Source organism: Lycorma delicatula, chromosome 3, assembly GCF_047948215.1.
Source record: "Lycorma delicatula isolate Av1 chromosome 3, ASM4794821v1, whole genome shotgun sequence".
In the NCBI taxonomy this organism is placed as follows: Eukaryota; Metazoa; Arthropoda; class Insecta; order Hemiptera; family Fulgoridae; genus Lycorma; species Lycorma delicatula.
In genome coordinates this window covers 204,674,435-204,700,216 of record NC_134457.1, presented here as the reverse complement: position 1 = coordinate 204,700,216, position 25,782 = coordinate 204,674,435, and the positions used below count along the sequence as shown (strand labels likewise).

The window sequence follows — 25,782 nt, the reverse complement described above, 5'->3', positions numbered from 1 at the left end:
CTCAATCATAATCGTAAATAATTCATTAAATAAACTGTTTCTAGTAGATAAAAAAAAGGTTATTAAAAAAAATAATTTTACAATTATAAAGAAAGGGTTTCCTTATAAATTACTTTAAGATAACCAAAGGTCGAATAGTTTATTACATTGAATATAAGCCCATGATTAATTTAAACAAAACATAAAAAATGAATCAAACAAAACTGATCGAAATTTATATGAATGAAAGGTAAAAAAAAATAATAATAAATAAAAAATAAATGGAAATCATTACGCCACCTTGATAACACCGATAGTAGTGAATGCAGCGATAGACAGAGTTAGAGAAATACGACAGAACGCATGAGAGAATGAAAAGAGTGTGAACGAAACGGGTTACGAATCGCAGAAGCCACCAATTAACTGTCAACAGAGCTGGAGTTAAGTTGAATAATTCCTTCGCAGTTGGCGTGTATAAAAAGAAAATTTAATAACTTACGAAATTATTCTTTACAGCCGATAGGTAAAAATGTAATAATAATTTTAACTATGTGTACAGAAATTTTCGTTTTTTTTTAACTTCTGTTTAAAATTTTTCATTTAAAAAATAGACTTTTAGCGTTAACAGAAGCGCCATTTACAATTCAACACTTTGTCAACAAAAAACGAACGTACGTATAATGTTTACATAATAATAGTACCTTTAATAGTAAGTAGTAAATTATTGAATAGATTTTAAATAAAGCAATTCAATATCAGTTTGCTTGAATTGGAGTAAACAACTGATAAAATGAACTGCCTTATTGTCTGCCATGCGTTTACATTTCTATTGATAAACTCCTACATGATGTTATCCATACAGTTTAATGTCCGTTTAAGAAAATTAATCTTGTCTGTTTTTTAAATCTTAATTAAATAAAAATATTGAATCGTTATTATTGGCATTATTATTCTATTAAAATAATAACTTTAAAAATTCTGTTAAAAGTTTTAAAAAATTCTATTCGTACATGAATAATTTTAAACATTACAACAATCTTATTCGTAAATAATAACTTAATCTGGGTCTCATGGGTTATACGACCAGCACTATAAATATCTGTCAAAATTTATATAATAAATAAATCTAAAAGTATAAATATAATCTACCTACGCTCGCTTATAATATAAATATATATATATATTTATTTGCTTATCTCATAACCGAACATGGACAGATATTTATTGGATTTTTATAGCGGTGGTCGTATAACTCATGAGACCCCTTAATCTTAATACACAATTATTAAAAAAAAATAATTTAATTCTATCTTTTCATAAGAATGTTTTTGATGTTTGAATTTATATATATATATATATATATATATATCCATAGCAAATAAAATTTATTCGAAGAGTAAAGGAATTAAGTATGCATTATTGCAGTCAATTGGTGAAAAGAGTCTAAATTATATTAAGAAAATTGTTATTAAATATTATAATTTTAATTGTTATTAAATATTATAAAATACTCGGTAAATTATCTTAATATAATTACGAGAACGTGGGTGTCAGAAATTAGTATGGACCAAAGTTAAATTTGGCGTGCTACATATTTGTCGTTGAGTTTGAAGCTAAATAACTAGCTTCATATCATGTGTTATTTCCCAATAATTGTTTCAGTTAATCAATTTCATACAAATCATGACAATTTTTTTTCAATGATTAAAGAAAAATTAGTTGGATTCATTTTAACCTTACAAGAATTTCACCAACGCGTGTAACATATAGTTAGCTACATGTTATTATTAGTAATAACAACATGTAACATGCACGTAATAACTAATCTTTTATTACCTTCTTAGTTTTGTCGTTATTGGATGAAAAAGTAACTTTTGAGTTATTTGTAAATTTTTAATTAATAATTCCAATGAGGATCATTAAACAAAAACGAAATTTTTATGTTCGTTTTAATAACATAAATTAGAAAATACGAACAATAGTTCAAAATAATTAGTATTAAAAAACGGATTGAATATTAAAAGAAAAGAATCTTTTAAAATAATCTTGTTGCAAAGAGATATATTGCAATATTATTTAACCATACAATTCACATGAATGCAATGTGGATCTCGGCTTATAAAAATAATGTCCAGTTTAATTACGTAATATCTTATGATCGTTACTGTACAATTTTCCCTTTTGGGAAAAAACTTATTTTGATCGATTCATTCATAATATAATATCGTTTGTGTTTCATTATTAGACGCATTTTATTACTCAAAATATTAACATGATTTTGCTCATTTTTTTTATTTTTACAATTAGCCATTCCTGAATGGACTTGCAGTTCCTTTAAAAAAAGACCGTTATCTCGAGAATCATTGGTTTAAAAATGTCCAAATTTCGTTACAATGAAAAATTATAACAGTTCTATAGTCGTCTTAAATGATACTGGCGTTAACTGTTTTTTTTGTTGAATCGTAAATTAGCATTACCATACGTAACTAATTACAATCCAATTAAAGTATTTATGGTACTTACGTATTAACGCCACCGTAGCTACAGCTTTATTTAAAAACAAAGTAGTTAATCGGATTTCGGTGGAAAATGAACAGTCTCTTTATTAATTTTAATAAATGTTTATTTATATTTATTTATTTAATAAATATAATTTAATCAAACTTAACCTACGCTCGCTAACCTTGACTAATTAACAGGAGTATTTTGATTATTTAAATAATAAATAATTGCAATAATTACTGAAGAATTTATTAAATAAATACTCAAAAAATTACGGTGTTAATTAGTCAAGGTTAGCGAGCTTAGGTTAAGTTTGGTTAAATTATATTTATAAAATAAATAAATATAAATAACCATTTATTAAAATTAATAAAGAGACTGTTCATTTTCCACCGAAATCCGATTGACTACTTTGTTTTTAAATAAAGCTGTAGCTGCGGTGGCGTTAATACGTAAGTACCGTATTTATTTATACCATCATCGACCACTTAAATGTATTCACCAGAAAACAAGTGCATTGACGTGTTCAATTCAGTATTAAAAAATACATATATAATATAACGGTCTACATACGATCGCACGGCTCAAGTGAAAACTGCTAGCGATCGTAATTGTTTCGATATATTAACATTCGAATTAATTATTAATATGTAAGTGGGTGTGTGTTTGTTAGGAATACATAAATTTACTTACATACCCAATACACAACGGCTGAATTATCCTTCAATAATACGAGTATTTTTTAGTATTAGAATGATGATGCGCTAAGCGTGTACACTAAAAAATAAGTAAAATAGTAACTACATTTACACTAAACAACAATTATAAATGTACGAGTATTTAATGCAAACAAAACAGCCAAGCACAGAAGCCACGTACAACTAGCTGTTTCTCTCTAGCTCGGACTAACTCGGCTTCCCGAGGTTTCACGAATGAACGTTTCTCCCGGCTTACCGTTTCTCCCGCGCTCGGCTATACTCGGCTTGACCTAGTTTTCACGAATGAAGTGTCACTTGATCTTGATGAACAGAAAGCTATCTATTGTAATGGGTACCATGATTCGGCTTCCCCCAGACCCCAAAATCTCAAAATTTCAAAAGTTTTATATATATATATATATATATATATATATATATTTTTTTTTTTTTTTTTACTTGGATACCATAACTGCCATAATGTTCCGCCGTCACTTTCAAATTTATACATAAAATACAGTGACCCAAGTCAAGCTCGTTAATGGACATAATCGGACCATGGGGATGGAAATGGGAGGGCTTTTTCGAAAAAACAAATTATCGCTATAACTTTCCTATTAAGTAAAATATTGAATTCGTTCAAAGTACATACTATTCTTTGGATAAGGGCCTAAAACCCTAAGAAGATGGGGCTGGTCAAATGCTAAACATATGAAACTGTTTTTCCCATGCAACCATTGCCGTATTGAGTAAATTTGAAGTTTTTCTTAACTTTAAGGTGGAAATCTTTTTTATCAACTACATAGCAACGGTGAAATCTACATCCGCCTTCCGGCTCGCCGAAAAGGATTTTTTCAATGCCCATTCAAAAGTGCACAACGCACCTAAAGAAATTTTCACTTCAAAATGAGTATCAAGAACAAAAATTTGAGCCTATTTTTTTTCAAATCTTTGAATAAAATTTTTTGCGTACATTCTTTCTATTGATCCCTGTGCCCTGTATTCGGTTACTATTAGAGTTTAATTTTCGGCCAAAATGTTTTGAAATATTACTGCCAGGTTTTGTGTTGGGAAGTTAAACTGCCTCTCCGTTTACCGTCCTCTAAAGACTCTCCCCCTTCTTTGAACCGTTTACTTCTTCTCCTTCTTTGAACCTTTTACTCCATTCATACACCATCGTTTTGGAAATAATTCTTTACCTTATGAAATTTTAAAATTTTAAATGTTTCGGTTTTTGTTTTCCCTCATTTTCCCCAAAATCAGTGCTCTTTGTTACATTTCTTAACTTAAATACAAACAAAATAATAGCCTCTTCACAACAATAGCTCATCGACTGAGACAATAGGAAAATTGCACAACCTATAAAAAAAGAATTCTCTATTCTTTCTCTTTCTCACACTCACACACACAAAGATTAGCTAGTGAAGGAGAGAGGTAGTTAGTTAAGGAGGGAGGAAGAGGGAGAGAGTGAGAATGAGAAAGAGCGAAGGAGAGGAAGAGTGAGAGTGCAAAGGCGGGAGAGGGAGAAAGGGTGTAAAAGTGAGGTAAAGTGGGTGGGAGGGTGTTAGGGAAGAAGGTAGTGATGGATGATGGGAGGGAAAGGTGTAGGGGTGGTAGGTAGGGAGGAAGAAAACCCACCGGGTTGGTTAGTGGTTAACGCGTCTTCCCAAATCAGCTGATTTGGAAGTCGAGAGTTACAGCGTTCAAGTCCTAGTACAGCCAGTAGTTATTTTTACACGGATTTGAATACTAGATCGTGGATACTGGTGTTCTTTGGTGGTTGGGTTTTCAATTAACCACATATCTCAGGAATAGTCGAACTCAGAATGTACAAGACTACACTTCATTTACACTCATACATATCATCCTCATTCATCCTCTGAAGAATTATCTAAACGGTAGTTACCGGAGGCTAAACAGGAAAAAGAAAAGAAAAGGTAGGGAGGGAGAGAGAGACTGGCTTCTGTCTGTCCAATTAATCATCTTTCTGGACAGCATATCAGTTTTTAATAAAATATGCTATAAATTTGATTTATACTTAAACTTGATTCAATTTTTGGGCTAAATATCCTTTCAAATAAACTCCCAGAATTTCGCTCCCCTCTTAGAAACATTGCTTTACAGCTTTTATATTTAACAAGCTGCCCTGCCATGCTTCGCTGTGGCACAGCGAAGTTTCTGCGACGTTTATCAATTGATCGTTTCTTCGATGGAGAACAATATTTCTAGGTTGGAACTGATCTCCGACTATGACAATTGCTACTTCGTCTATAGTTTGAGCATTATATAACTTCTTTCTAATAATTTACTCTTAAATCTTACAGTCAAATCCTTTTTGGTACAAGAAATACTTTAAAATAATGCTACACTATGAATATTTATGTAAATTTATGAATATAGTGCTAGATTAGTTATTATATGGAATGAACTGAGTTTGAGGATAACAAAACCAGAAATGCGTTTAATATATTATTTTTATTTTTCTAAATCAGTTTTACGTCTTTAATAAGATGCAGAATACGGACTTCAATCTCAAGTTGTGCTTGGAAGAAGGAAGATAGTCTAAAAAACCTGTTTCTACATGTTTAACACCCACATTCTAAGTCAACAACTGCAATCGTTTCAGTGGAATTTTGTTATATCTAGATTTTCCATAGAATATCCAGACTTTTTTGAATAACTATTGAACACATCATGTGCACTTAGGAACCTGATCGCTTTTTTAAAATTTGTATTTACAATTTAAGAAGAGATACAATAAGACCTTACTGAATTCTTCAACTAGAAACCTGCAAGATTTATTTATGAAATGTTAATTCATCGTTTATTTACTTCATCAGAGATGTAAATTAGTTTTCAATAAGAATACAACAGCAGTTTGTTTCAGGTCCAATAAATAGTGTCCTAGCAGTTTTTATAACAAGAGCAGTCCTCTCATTATAACACACTAATTGTAGTTCTACACTGTTAAGTGATAGGAGATGGATAATCATTACATACAAACCGTAAATCAATAAGAAATAAAACTGGTAATAAAGTATTTGAGAAAAAAAGTAGAGAAAAATCATATAATTTCTAATGGGTAGAAAACCAGTTTCTAGTTTTTCAAAACTAGAAAAACTATTAAATATTTACAAAAACCAAATAATATTTTGATGGTTTTTTTGTTTTTTTAATTTAATATTTTTAACATATTATGATACTCCTACAACCCAGAAAAACATTTGATACATTATTAAACTAAAAGTTTTTCTAAATTTTGGGTAATTAATAGTTATCTCTCTTTCTCTCAAATTTGTTTACTGTTATTTTTCTGAATATCAATATCATATTATTTTTAGAATATTTTAGAAATTGAAACTACATTTATTTTAAATTGCATAATCATATTAATCATTATCTTTATTAATTTCTTAAAATTCCTTCAAATTTATTTTATCATTACTTTTACATATTTTTTAATAACATTACAACTACATGACATTTTTTAAATTTTGGCTGCACATTATTCTTACTTAAATATAATAGTTTAAACTAGTGACACCAGTCGGAATTGCTTTCTCTGATGTTAATTATGTTTATTGTACAGTCAGTTCCTGTAATTAACACAGTAGTGTCACTTGCAGGGCTGAATAACACCTTTATTTTGGTCTGCTTAAGATAATGATGTACAAAAGTATATATTATTTAATTCAATAAAGACGACAAACCAGCTTACTCAGTTTTCTTATTAAGCCTGGCATATAACACTTTTTATTTCAGAAAATGGGTGTGCCACATTAGGAAATTACTAGTATCTCATAACAGTTTGCCTAAAGACATTTGGTAGATATAAGCTTATTAGCATAATAATTACTTGTATTTATAACTAGCATTCCAGTTTGACTTCAGAATTAATTTATTATAAATATTACTTTCATATTAAAATTGCTTGCAATAACAAGCATAATAGTTTTAATGTGACTACAGAAAATTTAGTACATTATCATTTAATAAAAATAAAATTTGAATTATGTATTTTTTTTTAATTATTCAATGCGCCGCTTTCTTTATTAGCTCAGTTTTGATAATTAAATTTATTTACTTTTTACTTAATTTTACAGTTACATTAACTTTTATTAAGAACACCTAAGCTTAGTAGGCTACATTAGTAAACTGTATGTAAATAAGATATTTGAGGCGAATTGGGTAGGGAAGATGTTTACTTGCTCCTTGTTACGCTACTGCTTATAAATGCACGTGGGCAATTGTGAACAAGTAATAATTTTTTTTTTCTTTTTCAGGTTAAAAGTAAACTTACTATGTTTTACATAATGTATTTTTTATCACAATATCTAGTCTATAGCTGTTAAGTCATAAAAAATATTACAGAATTATAATGACAATTAAATATAAAAGTTGTAAAAAAGGATTTATAAGAAGGAAATGTGATTCCAGGAATATTTTTGAAAGATTATTTAGCTTAAGAACTGAATCAAGTCTAAGTATATATCAAACTGATAGCGAATTTCATTGAAATGCTGTTCAGAGAGATGATTATTTGGATAGACAATCACTTTCTCTTTCTTTCTTTCTCTCCTCTCTCTCTCTCTCTATATATATATATATATTATGTGTATGTGTCTGTGAATTATACTTCTGGCTTCTGGACCAAGTTTATTGATACTATCTATCAGTAATCTATGATAATAGTTAAAGGGAATGTTAACAACCTATAAAAAATAATTATTTTTTTATAGGTTGTGCAAGTTTATTATATATATATATATATATAGAGAGAGAGAGAGAGAGAGAGAGAGAGAGAGAGAGAGAGAGTGAGAGTTAATGATTTTATATGTAATAATAATAGTAGATTTCATACTTTTTTTTTATTTTTAAAAGTCAATGAAAACACAGGAGTGGCCACTGCATGACGATGACATCCTGCAATATGATAATGATAAGAATAAGCCTTATCAGGACAACCCCTTACTTTGTAAATTTGAGGAGAAGATATTAATTTATAATTGTAATTGTATGAAGTAGCTTAAAAAGCACACGTGTAATATATGTACAGCAACGTGATATGCACAAAAAAAGTATTTTTAAAACAAACTTTTATATGGTAAAAGGTTCAAAAATATACATATTCCGATGAAGTTTTATTGGTTCAGTGGGTTGTGTAGCCAAATAAAGGTGAAAGGATAATTGGCAATAGAATTTGAATAGGCTACTCTAGAAAAGCTGGTTCATACAGACTTATATACTACTTAAGTACATAAAAAATTGTTTACATAATTTTAGTAATTAAGTATTTTTAGTAACCTCAAAACATTGTGAAAACAAATAGGGGAAACCATTTTTGACCATATGTTTTTTTTTTTTTGATTTGCAATAAAAATATAAATATAATAAACATAAATTCTGCCTATCATGTTACATAAAACTGATATCTTGTAATTTAAAAATAACATCCTACCCGTTTGTAACATATTGTCCTAACTCTCCCGTAACTTAATGTGAAATAAACTTTCGATTAATATTTCCACTTTCAGCACTTTGAATACTCTTTGTTCCTCACATTTCCCACTTTTTAGTTGCTATTAAACAAATGTTCCATGTTACAAAAAACACGACTTACTTCACAGATAAAACTCTCAGAAAACAATACTAATCACATGTTAAGGTTCCTAAAGTAGTGAAATGGCAGTTATGAATAGAGTAAAACTATAAATTGGAGAAATTTAAATCATAAGATGTATGAAACATAACTAAAGGTTCATAACAGAGTGGGACTGTAATAAAAAGAAAAGAAAAAATAATATATATAGATTACATTTTGCACAGTTAAAAGAAAAAGTAATAATAAGAACGATGGCAAAATTTGGGCAAGGTCACCCTGAAAAACCTGGTTTAAATATTCCAGAAAAAACATTATTTTTTTATGGTTCAATGAACAAAATAAAAATACATTTTTAAAATGCATTTTTATTCATATTATATTTGATGACAATATAGTAATATATTTGCTTAAATGATTAAAAAATGCTCAAGAATTTTAGGGTTTCTTAGAAAATTAGGTACTTACGTATTAACACCACCGCAGCTACAGCTTTATTTAAAAACAAAGTAGTCAATCGGATTTCGGTGAACAGTCGCTTTATTAATTTTAATAAATGGTTATTTATATTTATTTATTTTATAAATATAATTTAACCAAACTTAACCTACGCTTGCTTCGCTCGCTAACCTTGACTAACTAACACCATAATTTTTTGAGTATTTATTTAATAAATTCAGTAATTATTGCAATTATTTATTATTTAAATATTCAAAACACTCCTGTTAATTAGTCAAGGTTAGCGAGCGTAGGTTAAGTTTGGTTAAAAATATTTATAAAATAAATAAATATATTTATTAAAATTAATAAAGAGACTGTTTTGAATCTATGTTAAACTCTATATCGGCCCATTTTCCACCGAAATCCGATTGACTACTTTGTTTTTAAATAAAGCTGTAGCTGCGGTGGCGTTAATACGTTAAGTACCGAAAATTACTTTATCACTTATACAAAGAAATAATTTGAATAATAATACATGATATAATCATCACAAACTGCATTTTGCACGTATGAATTTCTATGAACAAAAATATTTTACAAATTTTTTGAATAAAAAATTGTTTACAAAAAATATTCTGAAAAACCATATTCGAATAGATTTCTATATATAAACAGAATTGTTTCTAGGGAAATAAAAGATGTAAAGCTCAAAAATATGTTGTATAATTTATAAATAAATATTCGTAATTTGAATGTGAATAATATTAAGTTATCATTAATCTAACAAGTATCCTAATATAATTGTATTTTTCCTCTTGAGAAATAATTTAAAAATAGTAGACTGCTAATAATAATAATAATAATAATACTGGTCAACATAAAATTTGAAACTAAAAAGGGAGTAGGTGTTCTATGTAGTATTTTATATGCTGAATCTGAATATGTATTCTGAAACAACCCATCATGTAATGTTCTTAAGTTACAACCTCCCTTAAATTGATTTATTCCATCATTCATGAGACAAACAACACAAATAAGTTAAGTACATCTGTATGTTTGCTTATTCATATCCAATTTATATTGTGATGCGTGCTGTAGACCTATATTTGATACATAACAGTCGAATGATGTCATTTCGTGTCAAGCCAAACATGTATAGATATGTCAGCGAGTCAAGTATTTATGTTATTCATGGTTGATGTTTATACTCATCAAAAAGAAGCTTGTGTCTAGCATAACTTGAATAAGTTTTCTTCTAAACTGCTAGCTCATGCTACAGGAATGGAAAAAACATATGAAAGTATGTCAAAAATCTTAAAAGCTATTAGTATGGTGAACACTCATGGCGAATCATTGCTGACCTGAAAGCAATAGGGCTTCATCTCAGTCTCCAGAATGGCTTTATAAAATATATGTGTTTCTTGTGTTTGTGGGATAGCTGGGCTACAGATAAACATTAACGCACTTAAAGACTGGCCAAAAAGAAATCAGTTCACCCCAGGAAAGGAAAACATTGTCAATATTCCCCTTACCAAAGCAGATTGTATTATTTTACCACTTCTATGCATAAACAAGGCCTGATGAAGAATTCTGTAAAAGCATTGGATAAACATGGATGGCTTATAATATTTAGCTGAGATTTTTTCACAATTAAGTGATGCCAGATTAAAAGAGGGAATATTCAATGGGCCACAAATAAGAAAATTAATTTGTGAGGATATATTTAACAGCAAACTGAATCCTAAAGAACTAGCAGCATGGAAGTCATTCAAAGATGTCATTACTGGTTTTCTTGGAAATAAAAAGACTGAAAACCATGATAAGCTTATAAATGAATTCTTACAGAAATTTAGGCTGTAGAATGCCATTGAAAATTCATTCTTTACATTTTCCCTTTAAACTTGAGTGACATCAGCGACGAACAAGGAGAAAAGTTCCACCAAAATATATTGTAGATGAAACAATGTTATCAAGGCAGATGGGATGAATCTATGATGAGTGACTACTACTGGAGAGTAGACTTCACTAAACACAAAAGGAAAATTAGAAAAAGAAATTAAGATAAACGTAAATGTCTGCAAAATAAAGGTAGGAATTTTAATTGTAATTATTATTATTTTTGTATTCTATAATTTAAGAAGTTTTTCAATATTTTAGTCATAACTAAAAATCTGAGGATGAAGAAAAACTGATTTCATTTTAAAATTCAGCATAAAAAATACATACTAATCACCTACTTTTATCTGAGTTGCAAATTATTATTTTTTAGACATGTTTAATTCTTATCTCAGACCATAAAATATTTTTTTTCTGAATAAGATCTTATTTTACTAATTTTTTTTTTAAAGTTCGACATTATCTCAATACACTGACACTGTTAAACAATATTGTTGGTCATACTAATTAAAATTCAATACAAGCTATTAAAAAATAAGATTGCAAATTTTAATGAGAAAAAATAATACTTTTTGTAATGTTTTAAAGCTACTGATTAAAACAATTATAAAAATATTTATTTAGAAAATGTAATATTTTATTAAAAATCAAGAATACATTACGCATGATAACATTAAAACAAAAAGTTAAATAAATATAAATAATATCAAGCACCCTGTAAAAATTTTATCATTACAGTTGAATTATTGGCATTTTCTCGGGAATGATAAATTACAATAATTAAAATCAATATCAAATTATCCATCATATTTCGAGCAATACGAATATAAAAAATAGTAAAAAATAATGAAAACAATTTTAACATTTAAATTAAGTTAGGAGATTTGGAATACGCTGGTTGCTTATTAAATACAATTTTCCTAAAACAAATAAGTAGTATCTGTAAAGACAGAAATCTAGATGATAATCAGTAGCTTAAGAGTCACTGAAAAGGGTGGGCTGTGAATATCCCTTTCGTTCTACACTGCATTAGTGTTTATACATAAATATTTCTAAACAATAAGCGAAAAGAAATGCAACTACTACAATACTGCTGAAATTACCAGGCACTAAATAAAACTTAAATTTAGCCCCCTCGATAAAATTTCAATTTTTCCTTTTTCCTTATATTATTTTCTGGCTTAATAACAAAATATCTACAGACTAAATAAAATAGTAAGTTATTCTTCCCTGATGTCAACATGTAGAATAATTAAAAATATCTTACAAAGCAGTACTTTTTATATATGGAATGAAGCATTAATTATTACAAATACTTTTAAATTTATTTGCTATCCCTTTGATAATATCATTCCCTGTAAGATGTCATCTCATTGAGAAAAAATATTTTCAAGGCAGATAGATTGAACAGTACATGAATATTGAAGAACTTTTTGAATAAGTTGGCAATGTGGAAATTTAGAAACGAGCAACTTCACAGTTAGTTAAAAAACCCATATCCTTCCTTTTTTTTAATTCAATTGTATCAGTATCTCATACAAACATCACCACTAAATTTCAAGATACGTTTATCCGCTCAGAGATATTAAATAAATACCACCAACACACTACCAAACATCCTTCATAAAGGATTGCCCCATTACTTCTATTTATTTTTGAATTCAGGGAACTTCAGAAGTTAAAAAATTTTTTAAAGTTGAAAAAGTTAAACTTTTGGCCAATTCAATTCGTTCCTTTAGTGTTATATACTGTGTCATATGAGAAAATTATTAATATATATTATCCCAATTTTTATTGGTTAGAATATACTTCTCACAAGCTACAACAGAATAATTCTAAATTATTACAATATTAATTAAAAATTAATGATAATAATAAGAAATCTTTCAAATTGAGAGACACAATTTAAATTTATTTTTAAATAGTAAAAAAATTAAATAAAGAATTCTTTAAGGGTAGGATTTCATAAGTCTAATCCACTACATGACTACCTATAGCGCTCCCTGAACCCATTAAATAATTTTTGAAAAAAATTAATTGAATCAGCGCAAAAAATATTTCATAGTTGTAAGTAAATTAAACCATTCCTAATAATATCTATAAAATGAAATATAGAATCCAACAATAAACCTACAAATGCATATAAATTTATAATCATGTTTAAAACAAATTTTTAATTTAAATCTTTCTACAAACTTTGAAAAATACAAACTCACGGAATGGATTATTTTATAACATTAGATTAGACATTAGACTTTCCTTCACGAACATACTAATTTCCCGGTTATTATAACCAGGAAATTTCAAAATATGAATTACGAATTAAAATAACTTGAAGGTCTTAATGGATAAATTTACGTAAAACAATTAAACGATCTAATTAAAATTATGAATTAACTATATAGATTATAATGAGTTAATTAAAAACGTTTAATATTTTAAAAGAAATGGTAAATTGATGTTAGTACAGAATAAAAATTTTAAAATGCAACAAATATATAACCTAAACATGGGTGGTGAATGGGTGAACAAACATAGTAAACATCAAATTCGTTTTAATCTAATTACAAAAATTCCTTAACACTACATACTCGTACTTACATGATAAAATTACTGCATATTTTGTGTACGTACTGTACAATAATAATTATGATTGATTAGAATAAAACTATCAAATATTTTGTTATAATTATTTTAACACATACTAATTGCAGTCATTAAATCGACGCACGCGGTTAATCAACTGACAGAATACGCACATTATTCTACCTGTACAACTGAGATTGCTATTATAAGAGTGGAGGTTGCAACATGTCACTGCGACACAATATGCTGGTTTATGTTGTTGCTATTAATTACTTATCAGGGCACTAAAAATTAAACTGTCCGTTCAAATTAACATAAATGTTTTATTTTACACCCGTTTTATTTAATATCCATTACATTATTAGTTCTGTAAATAAGAAGGCATAAAATTTCTTACTACAATTTAAGCTCGATTCATTAATTTATTGTTATTTTTGTTTATAAAAATAATTAGTATATAATTTAAAGTCTTCATTAACACTTCAGTAAAATTCTATTATCATTATATTGTATGACGGATATCTGTAAAGTAAAGACCACTGGGAAATTTCTGCACTTAATGATGGCGAACCTGTATCGTTCATGCCAGTCTTACTCCACTGTTGTCTGAGGTTGCGTTGTACTACTTTATATAACGTGCGGGTTTATTACGTTAAAAAATTAATAGGAAAATCGATGTTGTCGCTGACTTTGAAATACGTTTTTTAAAAGATCGAAACGTTAGCCGGCTGAAATTATAGGCAGTTGGTGGCTCTGAACGGTGATAATGTAATGAATGAAAGAAACTTCCAAAAATGGTGTGAAACAAGTCCGAGGACTTGTTGAAACACTTTGATGATGAAATCAGAAAAGATCGTCGCTCAACGATTTCCGACCTGGCCCTTCTTTTTCCTGATGTTTCAAGAACTGTTATCGATCACATTGTTCATGACCATTTAGGCTTCAGAAAAGTTTGTGCACGTTGAGTGCCGCACGTCTTCGAATGAAAGGGTGAGAATTCGAATGGGATCTGCTTTGGAATTTTTGTTGCGCTACACATAAAAAGGTGATAACTTTCTTAATTAGATTGTTACCGGCGATGAAACCTGGATTTTGTATTACACGCCAGAGAGAGAACGGCAGTCAACTTAATGGCGGCGTCATCCTCAATCACCAACCAGACCGACGAAAGTCAAGCCAGAGCCATTTGGACGCAAACTGATAGCCACAGTCTTTTGGGATCGGTTTGGCATACTGCTGATTGATTAATACCACGTTGAACGACTATAAATACAGAAGCCTACTGCGAAATTCTACGTAAGTTACAGCGCGCCATTCAAAATCGATGACGTGAGCGGCTGACCGACGTCGTCGTCCTGCTGCACGATAATACACGTCCACTTGTTGCGAGTTCGATACGTGACTTACTGAGAACATTTGGGTGTGAAATTTACGATCATCCATCATATAGTCCGGACTTAGTGCCTTCTGATTACCATTTGTTTGGGAGATTGAAAGAATTTTTGAGTGGTAAGCGATTCGCGGGTTATGATGAACTTAAAAATGCTGTTAATCAGAGCCTATATGGACTGACGACAGAAGAATACGACGAGGAAATATTGAAGCAGTATAAGGTATGTAGTTAAGAGAAATAAAAAAAATATTTATAAAGTTTTCAGAATAACTTTTTTACAATGAAACGGTGTTTACTTTTGAGATAAACTTTTACTTTCTTGCATCATAGATCTAGAGCTATGCTGCAAGAAGGAAAGTATGGTAATCGGTAAAAAAAGTTGGGTATGGGTTATTTGCATTCCTCGGGGTTTCATGACCTAGGACCCCAACAAACAAAAAAAAAAAAAAACCATTGGGGTAAAATGCATACGTACGTATGTACGTGTTTTGGCGTATTTAAACCTTAATAACGTTTGAGATAAATGATTTTAAATAAATTCTGTACAGATTCGTGTGTATTAGGCAATTTTTTGGTAAAATTTGGGGTAAATATCTTTTGGGGGAGGGTTTACATTTTTAAAATTTTGCAAACATAACCCCAATTTATTTTAAGTTAAGTGCATTCGTTCATACTTATCTTACTACTTTTTTTTAAATTTGCACCAAAAATCCAATAAAGCCATCTTTTTATTTATTCCATATATTTTAACCAAATTTTTTTTTATGCCTTTCTAGACATAATAGTTGTGCAAGGAACCTCAAAAAATACTTTAGAGGCAATATTCATGGTGGAGAACAGAACAAAGTTTGAAAAATTCGATTTTGTTAAATTTTCAAATTTTTTTGTTTTATTTAAACTTTTAATAACTAATATTAGAATAATAGTTCATCAAAATTCACCTCTCCCTACCACCAAAAAAGGATTTTAGGTAAATTTTATTAGCTGTAAATTTTTAGAGGATTTTTAAAAAATTTCTTCTTAATTTTAAAATAGTAAATGTAGAAAAATCAAAAAATTTTCTTGGTAGGTAATTGTGAAGGTGAGGAGCAGAAAAAATAAAAAAAATTTAAAACCTTTTTTTTATTTAAACATATAATGAAATTTCACAATAAAACTTAACAATAAATTACCCTCACTTCAAAAAAGAACTCTTAGGAACTTATTTCATGTATAATTATTTACCTACTATTGCTAAGAAAGTATTACAGCTTTGTTGTCAGCTTTTTTTCATTAATTCATGCATTCTTTAAAATATTAAATCCTTAGATAATGACAATTTTCTTTTAATTTACCTATCTTAATACATTACAACAAGGAGGAAGTACAATATTACTATTGTTAAAACACTGACCTCCTCAACACAGAGATTATTTTATTTCTCGATGTTTGAAGGTCCTTAGATTTCAAAGATACCAAATTTTTCAAATGTGTATTTTGTTTGTGTGTTGATTATATTATTTTTTTGAAAAAATCAGATAAAAAAGGATAATGAGATATTTAGGAGATACTTTTCTTGCAGTGGGTCAGGCTTCTTGACATATTTATATTGTGCATATTTTTTAACTTAAAAAAAAAATATAATTGGAAATGATAATATTGGATTTTTTTAATATTATTTAAGGCACTAAGACAAAAAAAGATTGATTATTTTTTCATATAAATTTATTTAACCTTTGACTCCTTTTATCTACTGACTGAAATTGTTTTTATTATTCGTCTCTAAATGTCTCATGAACAAAATTTCTCAACTTTATTCTGACACATTTTATAACCATTAAATTTTAGAGGATTAGGATAATCCTGTACCTCTGATTTAAAATTTTGTAATTTTCTTATTGTTTTAACCTATTGTCTGAAAACTTTGTAATGTATTTATATATTTCTAAACTATACGTTATAAGGTAGAAATAGTTTCCAATTTTGAACACTGAGCTAAAATTAAATATGTTTTTAGTTAAATATTTTTTCTTATTGGGCTGAATCAATGAATTGCATTGTTTTATGATAGAATAAGACACAAAATTTTTGATAATTTACACTATTTCTTCTAGTCTTTCTTATGATTGTAACATGTGCAAAGCATTTAAGATATGAGGCACCAGTTAGCATTGCTTTCTCTGATAAAAATGACATTTATTATACAACTAGAGCTTGTTATGAATCATAAACATACTTTTATGCATGATTCTTTGATGATCATGCATAAAATAAAAAATATTAATATGTTAATTTTTGCATGTATAATATCCAGTTTTAGCAGAATTATAAATAACTTTATGAACATGAATTATAATGTTCGTTTTTAGTTAGTTTCATGACTAACAACTTAATAATTTGCATTAGTAAATAAATGATTAAGTTATTACTACAACATGTCATTAATAGCTTATCGGAGAAGTAGGCATGCAGTTGTAGTCTATATGTTTTGATAAAGTTTACCAAAGTACATGACATGTGTGATTTACTTACATGAATTCAATTTTTATTGATGGTGAAGAATGGAGTATTATTTTTCCTCCCTTTCTTTATGTGCATTTCCTTTACGTGTACTCAAGGATTATGAATGGGAGTTTTTTGGCCAGCATTTTGTACCAGATGGACCAAACAGCAGGATGGGACGTAACTCCCGTGCAGTTTAGATAACAATACTTTAATTATAGTTTTATAGTTTGTTTTATTGCTGCTGTAGAAATATAGATATAAAGGGAAAATATAGCGTTTAATCAAACTTTTGGATACTGATTTTTGCAAATGTTGACAGTTCAAAATCTGCTTAGTCTAATTTAAATACACTTCAGGTTGCCTGTACTTAGGTAGCCTTTGATAAAATAAACAACAATGAATTATATATCAACTAATTACATAGAGTAAATTAATATATTATTAATAAATAATATATTAATTATGTAACAGCTAATTAATTTAAAAAACATAAGTTATTTCTGATTATTTTTTAATTCATTTAAATGAGATGATTCTTATATAGTAAAAGGTTAAAATAAATGTCATGTTTTTTTAAATGTTTATATATTATTTACAGTCATTTATATTATCTTTATATTGTTCATATATTTTTATTTTATGTATGTTTTATATAAAAATTATATTTTTACTTCCTTGTACAAAGTAAAGGAAATATTGTAATCGCGAAAAATCTCAGTTTTCAGATTTCAAAAGAAATATAAATTTTGACCATCCCTGAATTCATTTTGACTAATTTCGGCATGATGTCTGTAAGTGTATACGTATGTATCCTGCATAACTCAAAAATGATTAACCGTAGAATGTTGAAATTTTGTATTTAAGACTGTTGTAACTTTTAGTTGTGCACCTCCCCTTTTGATTGCAATCAACTGGGGCAAAAATGTGTGTACAGTCAGACCTCTAAATAAATTTGGATTTTGGATTTTGCCTTAACGACAGTAATAAGCCCTCATTGAGAGCTTTCCAACCATAGTTCGAATCCGACTTCATTTCTTTTTTTCATCTTCATTTTTCTTTTTATTTAAATATATTGATTTAATAATTATTGACTTCTGAGTATAAAAAAAATTAACAATAAATAATAATTCAATAATAACAATACAAAAAAAAGAAGTTATTAAGTGAAATAAGATTTTATGTACGTTTTTTTTAATTCAAAAACTTTTACAATCAGAGGGTATAACTATTAATAAATCAATATATTTAAATTAAAAAAAATTTTAAAAAATATATATAAAGTTGGATTCAAACTGATGTCTGCATGGTTACAAATCTGACATGTTCTCACTTGCACCACATATCTACTTGAGTGATGTGAAACAAAATTAATACGTAAACTAATATAAAATGGTGACACATACACCACAAGAAATGTGATGCAATGTGGTGTCCACCAAAATGCAATTGCCTAACTGTCTATTTTATTAAAGAACTGAAGGATCGTATTTCACTTTCAAATAAGTTTAAACAAAGTGCAGCAAAATATGTGTATGTGTAATTTAATAGATGTACAAAGAAGTCACGTAGTGTCCACATCTGAATTTTTATTTTAAATATTTATATTATTTTACACAAAGAATTCACTAAGAACAGTTCCAATTTATTTAATTTTTGCAGAAACGTATAAAATGGCAAAACCAAAGCAAAAAAAAAGTTTCATACGAGAAAATCTTCTTACAGTTCTTACAATAGTGGGTGTTTTTGGTGGAGCAGCATTTGGCCTTATCCTTAGATCAGCTAATGATAAGTATGAAGACTTATGATATTAATTTATTATTAATTATACTTCTGATAAGACTTTGATACATTAATTTATTACATATTATTCATTATAAAAAAAAGAAAAACATTAATGTATAATGCTGTATAATGTTTAATATAATAAAACTTATTACATAATAAATCCATAATAATCTTTTGCAGCATTTATTTTATTCTTACTAATTATGAGATAGTGTGAAATATAATCATACGTGTAATTTTTAATAAACATGAGAGATAAGTGTGATAAGAAATAAATAATTTAAAAAGTGAATCGTGTTTTTATAATTTGTATTTCAGAGAAATTAATTAACTATAGTAACTCTATTAACAAGAATCATTTAATGCGATTCTTAATCATCTAAAATTTTAGATTTAAATATTTCAATATGTAAAAAAATTATATAATACAAGTACACCAAATAAAATATATTTTAAATGTACTGTTTGTTAATGTTAACAGCAAAACAAGATAAAACCAGCTTGTTATTATATCATACACAAGTTCTAAAAAAACAGCATTGGATATATTCAGAAAATAAAATAACAGATTTTGTGACTATTATAATATATTTTTTATTAAAGACTATTATTGTAATATAACAGTGATCTCCCTTTGTTATCATATTGTTCATTACAAAAAGAAAGCATATCAAAAATTAGAACTTATAGTAATTTCCAATAATTGAATTGAAGCCAACCAGTTCTTATTTATCAAGTATCCTGTCCATCTTCTGGTTAGTGTGTGCAGCTATAAGTTAAAATGATTGTATATATTACAAGTAAATCATCAATAAATTAAATATTAAAAATAATATTAATCTTTTTTTAAGTAAATTCCTACAAAATTTATACTTCATTGGATAAAAATATTACACTTAATTTTTACATATTTAGCCATGTAAGTAGTTTAGAATAATTAGATTCGTTCCATATGAAGTACTTCTCCTTCTAAACAAACAAAATATCAGGAATAGGCTATATTGTTCCAGCAGAAACTGGCAATTAATTTTCTGTTTTATATGTCTGTTCCTGTACTTATCATTGTTCTGAAGAATGTAAAACATCTAAGATACAAGTGGCATCAGTCAGTTCTTTCTCAGAGAGTAATAATATTCATTATACAATCATTCCTTGCAGAACAGAGTGATAGTCCTTATTATAGGGATTATGTATCATCTGTGCTTCAGAGGCCTTGCATAGTTGATATGGAACAATTATTTGACTCAATAAAGAAGACAGTGGGAAAATCACATCACTCATCACTTCCCTAATAAACCTAGCATGATGTTTGTTTTTGAAAATAGATACTGAACCTAATTCCACAAAAATATCACTGTGTAACTTTATTATTTATACAGATATAACAAAACTTTTTTAAATCTTAAATGTCTTAGTAAATTATATGAGTAATATGGAGCGGTGCACAATAAAAAATATTATGTGGAATAACATAAATTAAAATATTATAGACCGCCTGAAAATGTTTCATAGCCATTTTACATACTTTGGGATTCAACTGCAATATATTCAAGCATATTTGCATATTTATTTTTCAAAGTATTCACGTGGAATCTCAATACATTTACTGAGTATGGAGTGTTTTCTTGATTTTGTCAAAAAATGTTTCATTCCTCTTCTCTTGACCTGTCATCACTGCACCTTGAATCTATTTTCATGGAAAGTTTTTCCTGCCAGTTATATTTTCAACTTTATAAACAAGTGGTAAAAATAACAATTTTTATGCAAGGTGCTATGCTGAAGATAAGTGTGGTAGAATAACACACATGATGGTTTACAACAAATTCTATGTAATGAGAGTTAGTTTGCGGATAGATAGGTTCCTCATGTTGTTATTGCTTTATTCTTGTTGGGGTATGCATAATAGTTTTTCTCATAGAAATCATCAATATTTTTAGTGCCTTTCTCTTCTCACACCTTTCCTTATTATTTTACTCCTTTTTCCTTTAGTAAGTACGATGAAAGTTAGGCCAACAACTGTGATTTCATCTGTGGCATGATGCTGAAAACTGATAGGACAGCCACTTAGCAGCTCAAAGGTGTAGCAACCCTGTGTGCATATGAAAATGTTCAATGAGTCATTTTCCTATCTGAGGAATGTTTAAATAGCCTAAATAGCAGCTGGGGAGCCTACTTAAAGAGCCTAGTCTTATATCTATATCAGTCTCCTAGTCTTATTTCTTATCAATCAATTCAAAGGATAATGCTTAGTATATTAGTACATTTATTTAAGTTGGTATTTTTTGAATTAAACATTTTCTAGAAGAACTATCTTAACTTATCGAAACAATACAAACTAAAATGTAAGTTGTTATCAGTCTATAATATCTTTTTCAGATTTAAACAAAAAACATTTTCTTTTTAAGTAGTCCCTAATATTTAGAGCAAAATATAATTTGTCATCAGAAGAATGAGTGTACAGTAGAAAGATTGAAATGTTATAAAAATGAAAATGTTATTTAATGAATTGTTATTAATAAATATTTCTTTGAAAAATAGCAAGGAAATTCACTCATTCTGTATTAGAAATAGTGAAAAATTGGCAGGAAAATATAATTCTATAGTAAATGTAATTATTGTACATACAACAAAACAACTAAAATTGAAATGGCACATCAGATTTTTAATAATATTTGTGGTGTAACCACACCATTAATTCTGTTAACTATACATAACTAACATAAAAATATATCCTTTTAAAAGAAGGCTTCTTATTTGTTTGAACAATTATATAGATGTATATCCATAGTTTACAAAGTTAGAAAAATTTTAGTTGTATTTAGAAACAGTACATTACAACGTTTGACAGAAATGAACCTATTTAATGTAAAAAAAAACAAATTCTTTTTTTGGTGATGTGAAAATGTGTAAAAACAAAATTTACTGTTAAAAATTGTTGTTAAAAAATTTTAAACAAAAGCTGGAAATTGCACAATAGTAAAATAAAAATTACTTGATAATAATTTTTTATTAATGACATAAATAAATAAATAATTAGAAAAATTATTATTTTAAATTTGGCAATAAAAATAACAACTGATCATCAATGCGCAGTACTGTATTAGTGTTTAAATCATTCTGTAAGCTACATTAAGTGTATTGGGTAATGTCAACTGAGCTGCAGGATTTCTGTGAACTTCAGTTTGAACATGATTGGTTTGCCATTGAAGTAATGCTGTACTTATTTACAACAGAAGAATATGCAGATATGTTATTCAATTTGAGTGTAGTAATGGCAATGCTACAGCTGCTGAAGTACAATGTGAGTTACGTTTTCCAAATCGAAGGATTCTAGATCCCAAAACAATTAGTAAATTCCTGTTCACAATCTTCAGGGAACAGGTTCACTACCTATTATTCATTCCAGCTATGAACCTTAAATGCTACGAACCGCAGCTGCTTGAAGATGTTCCTGTAGCACCGAGATGCAAAGTATACTTCCAGCACAATGGCGCGTCTTCCCACTTTTCTTGTGCAGTTTCCACTCATTTAAATCATCATTTCTCTAAGAAATGGATTGGTCATGGAGGTCTACATTCATGGTCACTAAGATCGCCTGATCTAGCACCTTTAGAGTTTTGCGTTTGGAAATGTATGAGAAATATTGCATACAAGCAAAAATAAATTCTTGTAGGGATTAGTAGCCCACAGAATGGATTTGGCTGAGCAACTTAAGGACAGCCCTGAAGAACCAAAAAGAGCAGCAAATGCAATACAGAAGAGTGCCAGGAAATGTATTAACACTCATTTTGAACATTTATTATTATTAACTGGTACGTATAATGTACATTGGTCTAGTCTACTGTTTCTACATAAAATTCAAATTTTTCTAAGTTTTTTCAACTTATCTTACATTTTACTCAACTTATCTTGCACCATTTTGTTCAGAATTAAATTATCTGCAAGTTTTGTTTAAAAGTTTTATGTGTTTATTAGATATTTAACAAACTTATTGTATGTTAACAGTAAAACACAGGGTTTTTTTATCCTAATTTATTGGTTTTCACCCCAGATTTCTCAAAACCAACAGCAGATACAGTTTTGGGACCTATTTTATACTATTTTTCAGGTCATTACCATAAGAAATCACAAATTTGCTCCTTAATTAACGTCCTAAAAATTTCAGTAGGACCTCATTTCACCGGGGTAGCTGAAATCCAAGAAAAATCTTCCACGGGCCGTAACTCGCAAACAAAGCATTTTAGGACATATGTTTATTGAATTTTTTCCTTTATTTTCTTGAGTAGAACAGGTTATGAAAGTTCCGGGAAAAGTTAATGATACACTTTGTATACACACACACACACACACATATATATATATATAATACAAATGATTTACATGATATATGATGACTTAGTTAAATAGAAAATGTTTAAAAAGAGACCGGATGAAGTTGACATAATTAAGTACGTCCTGATGTACTGCTATGTAAGTGGTACCTTCTCAAAGGTGTAGCGATGTTATACACCTGTTTCTCAGTATGTTCTCGATGATTCTCAAACTTTTTCACCCACTACTCACTTTGAGAATCAAACATTTTCTAATGCTCCCAAATTTTTAAACTTACCATCTGTTAAAAATAATAATTGCAACTGCTGTTTTTAAGATGCGCTCTTAAAAACAGCAATTGCAATTGTTTTTAAATGTGGCATATCCTACTTCTGAGTTGAAACTTGCATTTTAGTTTGAAATATCAGGGAAATATAATTATGCCCCTAATTTCCTGTGGGCCTTCTACCAGCCCCCTGAAGACCACCAGCACCCACAAGGGGGTGTTATCACCCACTTTTAGAATGATCGTGATACACTGAGCTTCATTTCTCTTTTTCATATTCTGCATTTACTGCCCGAGTACAATCTTTTTCATGCTAGATTAAGTATTATCTCAAATACAGTAATGTGAAGTCTTTTTTTTTTAAATAGTCATAATTTTCATTGAAAAAAATATTTTAATTTCATTTTTTATATCTGTTTCAGATGGAAGGCTAGAGATGTTATGTACGTGAATTTTTTGGGGGAATTATTTCTCAGGATGTTAAAAGGATTGATTATACCTTTATTAATATGTTCAATTGTGTCATCAGTAGGAGCACTTATCTCAGTTTATCAAAGAAAATAGGAGTGAGAGCTATTTTGTGGTATGCTTGTACAACATTATTAGCTGTAAGTGAGGGAATTATACTTGTATTGACAGTACAGCCAGGAAAAGGAAATACAGCAACAGCAACCACAAGTATTTCACAAAGAAACGTTTTAACAGCTGACTCAATCTTAGATTTAATCAGGTATTTATAAATTTATTATATAAATACCTTTTTTTTTTATATATAAAAAATAAATGTCTGTTCAATTTGTATCTCTTTCACCCATTTTTTATAATCAAAGATTTTTATTTACTTTATTACCCATTTTGTTTTGAGAAAAATGTTAATTTATTTCTTATTCACCTATTCTATTATGCTCAAATATTCTAATTTACTGGTTACTCAGTAAAATATCTGAAATTCCACTACAGCTAACCAAAATTTTCTGTAAAATAAATATTAATTATTCTGAGATCAGATCAAGTACTTAAAAGCTGATTCACACAGAAGCTAAACTATGCATTACAATGCTTATTATGGTTTGTTGGATTCTTGGCTAGGCTGTTTTTTTTATTTTTTCATATTCACAAAACTTACATAGCTCCTCTGCATAATGCATATTCTAGGTCCACTACACATTTGCTGAAATTCAAGTGTAGTAACTCAACCCTTGATAAGACTAAAATATCAAGGATGAGTTTTTTTATTCTTCAACCACTTTACTGTTAACATGTATAATTTAGCTGTGCTATGAGGTCAGAAGCTTTCAAAGGGAGCTTTCAAACATTACTTCCCAGTAATGTTGGTTTCACTGGGTGCAACTACTGACTTCTTGTTTGTCTTAGCGCTAAGAAAGTGGCTGTGAGTGAACCAACTTGATCAGATAACATCTGAACAAGCTTTTTTCACTTGCTGCAGGATCCGCACAGTTGATTACTTGCATTTGCAGAGGGCTTGTCTTGATGTAGCAGTAATAAATTCTACATCAAGCAGTGGCAAATACTGCTGCTACTAGTATGGTTTAACCAGGTTACATAAGTTTACCGACTTTTTGTACTCTCTTCATGTGGCCAGAAAAGATAGGTTTTGCTCAGTACAAATTTTCAGTTTCAGAATTGCCTCCTTCTCTTCCTTAAAATTTGGTAATGTCAGGACCAAGATGAATGTGATCCATTGCAGTTTGCACATTTTTCATTCTCTTACAGTTAGTGTCACTGTGACCTTTTGTACATCGAGCACATATTTCAGTTATCGAGCAGGATGTAGTGTGGCATATTCTTGACATTTGATACATCA

General features: G+C 28.7%; 1 pseudogene; it reads left to right on the top strand.

Moving 5' to 3' along the window:
- Nucleotides 1-358: 358 nt before the first annotated feature.
- LOC142321073 (excitatory amino acid transporter 1-like) overlaps nt 359-25,782 on the top strand; it is a 49,067-nt pseudogene continuing 23,643 nt past the window's right edge.